Genomic DNA, 7,053 nt, shown 5'->3' on the forward strand with positions numbered 1-7,053 from the left:
CCCCCTCACCCCCAGCCCAGTCCCCCTCCCTCCGTACTTGAGGAAACTCCGGTGGCGGCCCCCTCCCTCCTCAGCCGGCTCTCCAGCTGGAGCCGCGAGCGAGTGCTGAGTGGCGGGCACGGCGAGCGGCTGAGGGGAGCTCTGCGCCTTGGAGGTCTGCCCACAACAACATCGGGACGAACAACAAAGTTAAAACGCTGCGATTCACGCACCTTACCGGGTCTCCTTAATGTCTCCTCTGGCGTGGGATGCAAAGTGGCACAGTGGCGGGCTGGGGGCCCCCGGGAGGAGACTGGAGATGGGTTTTGGTGGCTCGCCTTTTTCACTGTGTGTGTGTGTGTGTGTGTGTGTGTGTGTGTGTCTGTGTGTGTGCGCGCGCGCGTGTCCCTCTCCCCCCCGGCTCTCGCTCGCTCTCGCTCCCCGTGTGGCTCTCAAGGACGAGGTGAAATCCCTTTGCTGGTCATGAGGCGGCTTCAGAGACAAACAACACAATGCGAGTGCAAATAACAAAAGGCAAAAAGACAGTAGGAACAATGGGGGAGGCGAGGGCAGCGCACCAGCCGGCGGTCACCGCGGCCCGGCGCCCGCCCCGGGGGGTGCGGCGGGGGCGGGCGCGGGGGCGGTGCCGGGGGCTCCGACTCCCTCCAGGTCGCCCCCGAGCTCCCGCAAACCCACCCTGACCTCCTTCCTGCAGCTCGCCGCCTGGCCGCCCTCTCTGTCCATCCGAAGGAAAGGAGCCCCAGAGTTTGCTTCCCCGTCTGCTGCAGAGTAACTAGATTGTAAATAACGCGGTGATTACCCACACGGTGCAGGAATGTTTAAAAAAAAAAAAATCTGCCCTCCACTTAAAGGAGCGATAAAATGAAATGGCAGGAGTGGAAGGAGGCAGGGAGAGTGGGCTATCTCTGGATCTCGATGGAGCTCGCATCTATAAATACGCGTTCATGTTTAGTCAGGTCCCCTTTGTCAACTTCTTCCCTGCCCTGGAACCTCACCCGCTGCCCTGGAATCATTACCTGGGCCCCTGCTTGCCCCTCATCCCCGTTTGCACACAGTAAAGCTCGCACGGGGGGCGCGTGTGGGGGTCTGCGTGTGTCCGCGGAACCTTCTGGGAGGCGAGCCGCCGTTTGCCCGGCGCGAAGACTGAAGCTGCGAGAGGTTCGGTTTTTAAAGCGACCACTACCTCCCCGAGCCCGGCTGTGCGCCCGCCGCCGGCACTTTGAACCCACCTACTCCTTGGGGTGCGGGGGGGAGAAAAGTTTTGAGGCGCTCTCACCCCTGCCTCCGGGGTGGTTGAACTGGTTTTGTTTTGTGGGGGTGAACCCAAGCGACCCAATGCCCAAGAACCGGGGAATGATATTTAGGGGGGAAACGCTCGGCGCTGGGCTTTCGACTCCAGGGACATTGGAGTCAGCGCGTGCAGGCGAGAGAGGGGAGAGAGAGAGACCCTCAGAGTTACATCACCATGGGAAGAAACTCCGTAGGTAATGCCCGGAGCAGAAGCTGTGGGGCTGATTTAAGTGTGTGCTCTTGACAGCTCCCAGGCTGCTCTGGCGCTTATCTCTTCCAATCTTACTTTCATTGACTTATAACAGCTGCCGGTTTGCCAGGACTTAAAAAAAAAAGAAAGAAAGAAAGAAAAGAAGAAGAAGAAGAGGAAGAAGAAAGAAAGAAAGAGAGAAAGAGAGAAAGAGAGAGAAAGAAAGAAAGAAAGAAAGAGAAAGAAGAAAAAAGAAAAGAAACCCTATTAAATCTCAAACTAGGGTGGAGCGGGGCGGGGTGGGGAAGAGTCGGGGTCCCAAGTGATCTTCCTAGAACTGGTATCCAGAAAGGGGCAAGTAGGGAGATGTCACGCGGGAGGCAGCCGGTAAGGGGACTAAAACACAATACGAGCAACACGTTTCTTTTCCTCGCTCTTCTTTCCTCTTCTCTAGCCAATTTGCATGTTCTCTTTCCTCATCTCGGTGATTTTCTTCAGATGCGCATCCACTGACTGAGCGGCGTCCCTGGGCACCCCCAGCATTTCCCAGAGTGCAACAACACAACCAGGAGATCAATGACCACAGTCTGTTTATTCTTCACGCGCCTGGAAGAGCAGGGCACTGAAGCAGCATGGGAGGGAGGCTTACGGCTTGCCTGTCTGTGCGGTCTCTCTCAGACTTTTTCGGGCTGGTTTCTAAATGGCAGCTAGTAAGCAAATATAGTTTCTTAATGCACGCAACACATACCAATCACAATATATTCACCTAGAAAAGTGATACATCCTTTCTCCCCCTTTCCACCCCTCATAGATTTGTTTCTGGAGGTGGATTGCTAATACCTGAGATTTTGCACTTGTCTAGAGTGGAAACTTTCTGGGGTGTTTGATGATTGATTATTTTGTACCTGCTTTCTAAAAATGGCAAAACACCTTTCCTTGGAACAAAAGTGAGAAATGCAAATCTTAATAACTCAAGGCAAAATTTTCAAAGTGTAAGCACAGTTATTATCCACTCCCACAAAGAAAAGCTTCCTCTTCCACAAATATTTGATAGCATAGAGCCCAGTAATTAAGAGAACAATCAAATAAACTCAGGGCTTTCATGGGGACTCTAAATTATCATCTGCCTAGAATTTATAAGCAGTGTAATCATTTGCTACTTAGATATAGCTCTGGATATGGCATTCTAAATGTGTATCCTTAAACAATTTTACTATGTTTTCCTAAGTATTTAATGAGAGAGACCAGGGATAATAATAACATTCAAATTGCTGGATCAATGTGGCTTCAGCAACTGTGTGAAAAAATTCTTTGCACATGTGCATGAAACATCTTTCCTATATGCTACCTCTCCTCTCATTTCTTATATCATGCAAGCTTCATGTCAGACCCACTTGTGTGATAAGAATATAAGAATTCATAAGAATTTATCAATAATTGCACTATCCCTTGAATTATTATTATTATTATTATACTAAGGAGTTCTTGGCATACATTAAATGATTTATTACATAGGTACTTGCTTTTCACAATTAGCTATTACTATGTCGGACCCAGATCCTTATATAATATGCAAGGGGCAAATCAGGCCCAACTACAAAAAAAAAAAAAAAGGCCCCTTACTACCAATTATATGAAAATATATAACATTTGAAAAGAAATTGCCATTTACAGTGAGCTGCCCCGAGGTTTTAATCCATTTCTCTCAGACTCAGTAAAAATAAAGGGACTGAGTGAGTCTTTTTCCCCTGGGTCTCTGGCCATTGGGTGACAAAGATGCCTGCTTGGCCTAACCCCACCAAGCAGAGTGCTGCCAGCCCTCAGGGTTTCAGCTTCTACGGCTTTTTCAGTGTAACTGCTTCTGGGGCTTCTTACTGGAAGAAGAGGTGAGGCTGGGCAGAGTGAGAGAAGGGGCAAAGTTGCAAGCTGCCTGGTAAGATATTGATGAAATGAGTTACGCCAACCTCTTCCCTTTTGCTCCTACAGGCAGCAGAACTTCCAATCATTATGGTTATTGAAACCACATGCCCTTAAGACTAACTCATGATCATTATATAGCAACAGCATAGCTGATCAAACACTTGCAGTGGGATGTTTGTTTGTGTTGGGCTTTTAAAAAAATAGCCACCTTTGAAGTGGGACTGACACATTAAAGATCAGTGTTTCCATTTATCAAGCATTTACTATGTGCCAGGCTCTTGGCCAAGTGCTTCTTTTACGTACTTCTACTTCTCACCACAAACTTCCAAGAAATGTTGCATCCCTGCTTTGCAGATGAAAAAACTAAAGCTCAGAAAGGTTAAATGACTTGCCCAAAAGCATATAGCTTCTAAGTGTTTGTGTCAGAACGAGAATCCAGAGTGCCCCTGCTTTAACCCTGTGCTCTTCCACTTCACCTTGATGCCACTGACACTTGGAATTACAGCCAGTTTTCAGCGAGAAATATTAATTCACTGAATGGGTAGATTTAAAATGCTAAATTTATATGTACAGTCCAGACATGAGCTACATCGGTATTCTCATATTGGTCATTAGATAACTGAAATTTTCAAGAAAACTGAAATGTACCATATAGGGAGTGTACATATATACTATGCATTACACATAAAATGCATTTAGCAATGTATATAAAAACACAAAAGGTTATTTTGTAGACTAGGCAATTATATATGCATATGTACATATTCATAGGATGCATATTATAACAATTACTAAAGTTTTTGAATCCCTGTAACTTTATAGGCATGTTCTAAAGTGCTTTTTGTGCATGAACTCATTTAATCCTCACAACCACCCCATGAGGTACATAATTTTATTATATTATTTAACAAATAAGGAAACTGAGGCACAGAGATGTTATATAAATTGTCAAAACTGATACAATCAGCAGATGATGGAGCCTGGACTCACACCAAAGTAATCTAGCTTCAAGACTCTTAACTACTCTGCTATGCTAACTTTTAATATATATATAGAATATATACACACACACTGTACACACACACACACACATATTCAAGTATGGATATATATTATATATAGCTCTCAAAGTATGGGGGAAAAGCAAGGCAAATCAACTGACATTTGTATCAATCTGCATTCCCATATTCTAGAAATATTATGGATGGGAGAGGGCTTTACTTTTGTCCAAAGTATTCAAGATCTTTAAAAATGTTTGAGGCAATCTTAATTCCCCCAACATATTTGGAGATATTGAGGGGATGCTAGTACATATTAGGAATATACAATATTTGACCATAGCTGATTTGCACAAAGCTCATCTCGGATTTATTTGGTCATCTACGTTAAAAATAGCAGAGACAAGGCACTTGGGAATCCTAAAGAAGACAGAGAGGGATACTAATAAACATGAAAATCTGTGGCCTGAGAAGTGGAGAGAAATTTAGGTGATGCAAGAGACCCAATATGTAGCATCATTTTAATGATTATTAATTATTCATTTTTAAAAAATTATTGTCATTTATCAACCCCCACTCCATTAACAAGAATGTATTATAAAATGGTAATTTAAGTTTAGTGACTATGGACAGAAACACTGACACCACTCAAAGGAACTTACAATATCGGATAAGAATCCCAGGTACACAAGCAGTTTATCCCATGTCTATATTTACCTGTCTCGCCAAACACACTGTGCATATCAAATTTTAGAAGTGAGCTTCTTCAAATCAACCATCTTTGAGAAGGTATTTTAAGGTCGTCTTCTCTTCCTCTTCTTCTCGCCCTAAATACGATATAAGGGATCTTGTATGAAAGGAAAATAACTGACAACAATCTTCCTTCCCTGGGCATTCTTAATCCTGATAATTCCCAAAACACCAACATCTAAAATATTAATTTTACTGAGTTTGATGTGTCTCCTCAGAAAAACTGAAAGAGACACACTACACCTGGCAGATGCCACACATTAAGTACTTACTGAAAAAAACTTTTAAAGCCCTATTACAGATACATATGTTTTCATTTAAAAACTACTATGAAATCGAGTGTTCTTTTATTTAAACATTCCCTTGTGGTCCTACGAATTAAGATCGGTAGTACTATATTAACAACTGAGAGCCAGACCCAACTGAACTGGTTACAAACAGTTGGTAAAACTGCCAACACTGGTTTTGCTGCCGGAAGTTGACTGAAATGTAACATAGTATGTACATTTAAAAATTATTTCTCATTTTTTAAGCTTTCTCATTTTGCTAAGTATTTAGAATGAACTTTCTAAAAATTTCAGTCAGTTTTGAAAAGGGGAAATAATGTATAAAACCCAGATACTTTACACAGCCAAAACCACAACTGCATTGCTCCCATTATTGAAGCATGTTCATTATTCTGATTGTTAAAATTTCCTTTCCTCCAAGGAAAAAAAGTGAACGAGATTGGGTCTATTCAAGTGAAACACTTGTAGTCCCAACATATTGTCTCTTAACTTACTGTTTCTTTTCTTTTTTTTTTTTTAAAGATTTTATTTATTTATTTGACAGAGATAGAGACAGCCAGCGAGAGAGGGAACACAAGCAGGGGCAGTGGGAGAGAAAGAAGCAGGCTCATAGCGGAGGAGCCTGATGTGGGGCTCGATCCCATAACGCCAGGATCACGCCCTGAGCCGAAGGCAGATGCTTAACTGCTGTGCCACCCAGGCGCCCCAATGGTACTGGGGTTTTTTTTAATATGTGGATTTCCTTCAGGCCCAGCTTTCACAGTATGTTCTCTGTTCTCTACTGCTATAAAATTTGAGTCATAAATATGTAGAGGTTTACCTGCAATGAGATCCATGGTTTCATTTATAAGGAAAAGGATAATGACTGACATGTTTTCCTAACTTAGAATTAGTAACAGAACTCATTGTCAAGCAAGGCAATAAAATATCAAGCTTGAGTCTCAGTAAGGTTTAGATATTTGAGTCTGTGAATTAATGATGACTCTTGTTTCTGTATTACCAATTGCATCACATATTATGTGAAATATGGTAGAGAGGGAAAGAATGGACAAAATGAAAGGTCAACAAAAGTACATAAAATGAAGAGGATGGTTTAAACAATCACTAAAAAATGTCCTTCTTATTGAAATCCCAGTAAATTATTTGAAGAGAATAAATAAAAGTTCAATGTCTAGGTATCTGGGACTTCTACCCCCATCTTCTCATTGATGGTGATACACTTAAACAAACTTAGAATTTAATTCATAGATTGATTTTAAAAAGAAAATGTTAAATTATTGCACATTGTTTTGTATGCTCAAAATGTCTGCTTTCTATGTAACTTTGCTCCAGGACAGAGTAATCAATTCAATCACTACCCCAGTAGTCAGATTTGGTCACACCACTTTCAGTTATTTTATTTATTTATTTATTTATTTATTTATTTATTTATTTATTTATTTATTTATAAAGATTTTACTTATTTATTTGACAGAGAGAGACACAGCCAGCGAGAGAGGGAACACAAGCAGGGGGAGTGGGAGAGGAAGAAGCAGGCTCTCAGCGGAGGAGCCTGATGCGGGCTCGATCCCAGGACTCTGGGATCAGGCCCTGAGCTGAAGGCAGACACTTAATGACT

The 7,053-nt window shown here is 42.6% G+C and overlaps 1 protein-coding gene across 16 annotated transcripts in view; it reads right to left on the reverse strand.

Moving 5' to 3' along the window:
* Nucleotides 1–835, reverse strand: part of SOX5 (SRY-box transcription factor 5) — a 964,448-nt gene extending 963,613 nt beyond the window's left edge. For 7 of the 16 annotated variants that reach the window (XM_057303267.1, XM_048216855.2, XM_048216851.2 and 4 more), the window contains exon 1: nt 213–577. The gene's annotated coding sequence lies outside the window, so the exon portion shown is untranslated. The other 9 variants (XM_044385166.3, XM_057303263.1, XM_057303258.1 and 6 more) reach the window with 6 other exon arrangements.
* Nucleotides 836–7,053: the final 6,218 nt, after the last annotated feature.

Source organism: Ursus arctos, unplaced genomic scaffold (genome assembly GCF_023065955.2).
Source record: "Ursus arctos isolate Adak ecotype North America unplaced genomic scaffold, UrsArc2.0 scaffold_26, whole genome shotgun sequence".
Taxonomy (NCBI): Eukaryota; Metazoa; Chordata; class Mammalia; order Carnivora; family Ursidae; genus Ursus; species Ursus arctos.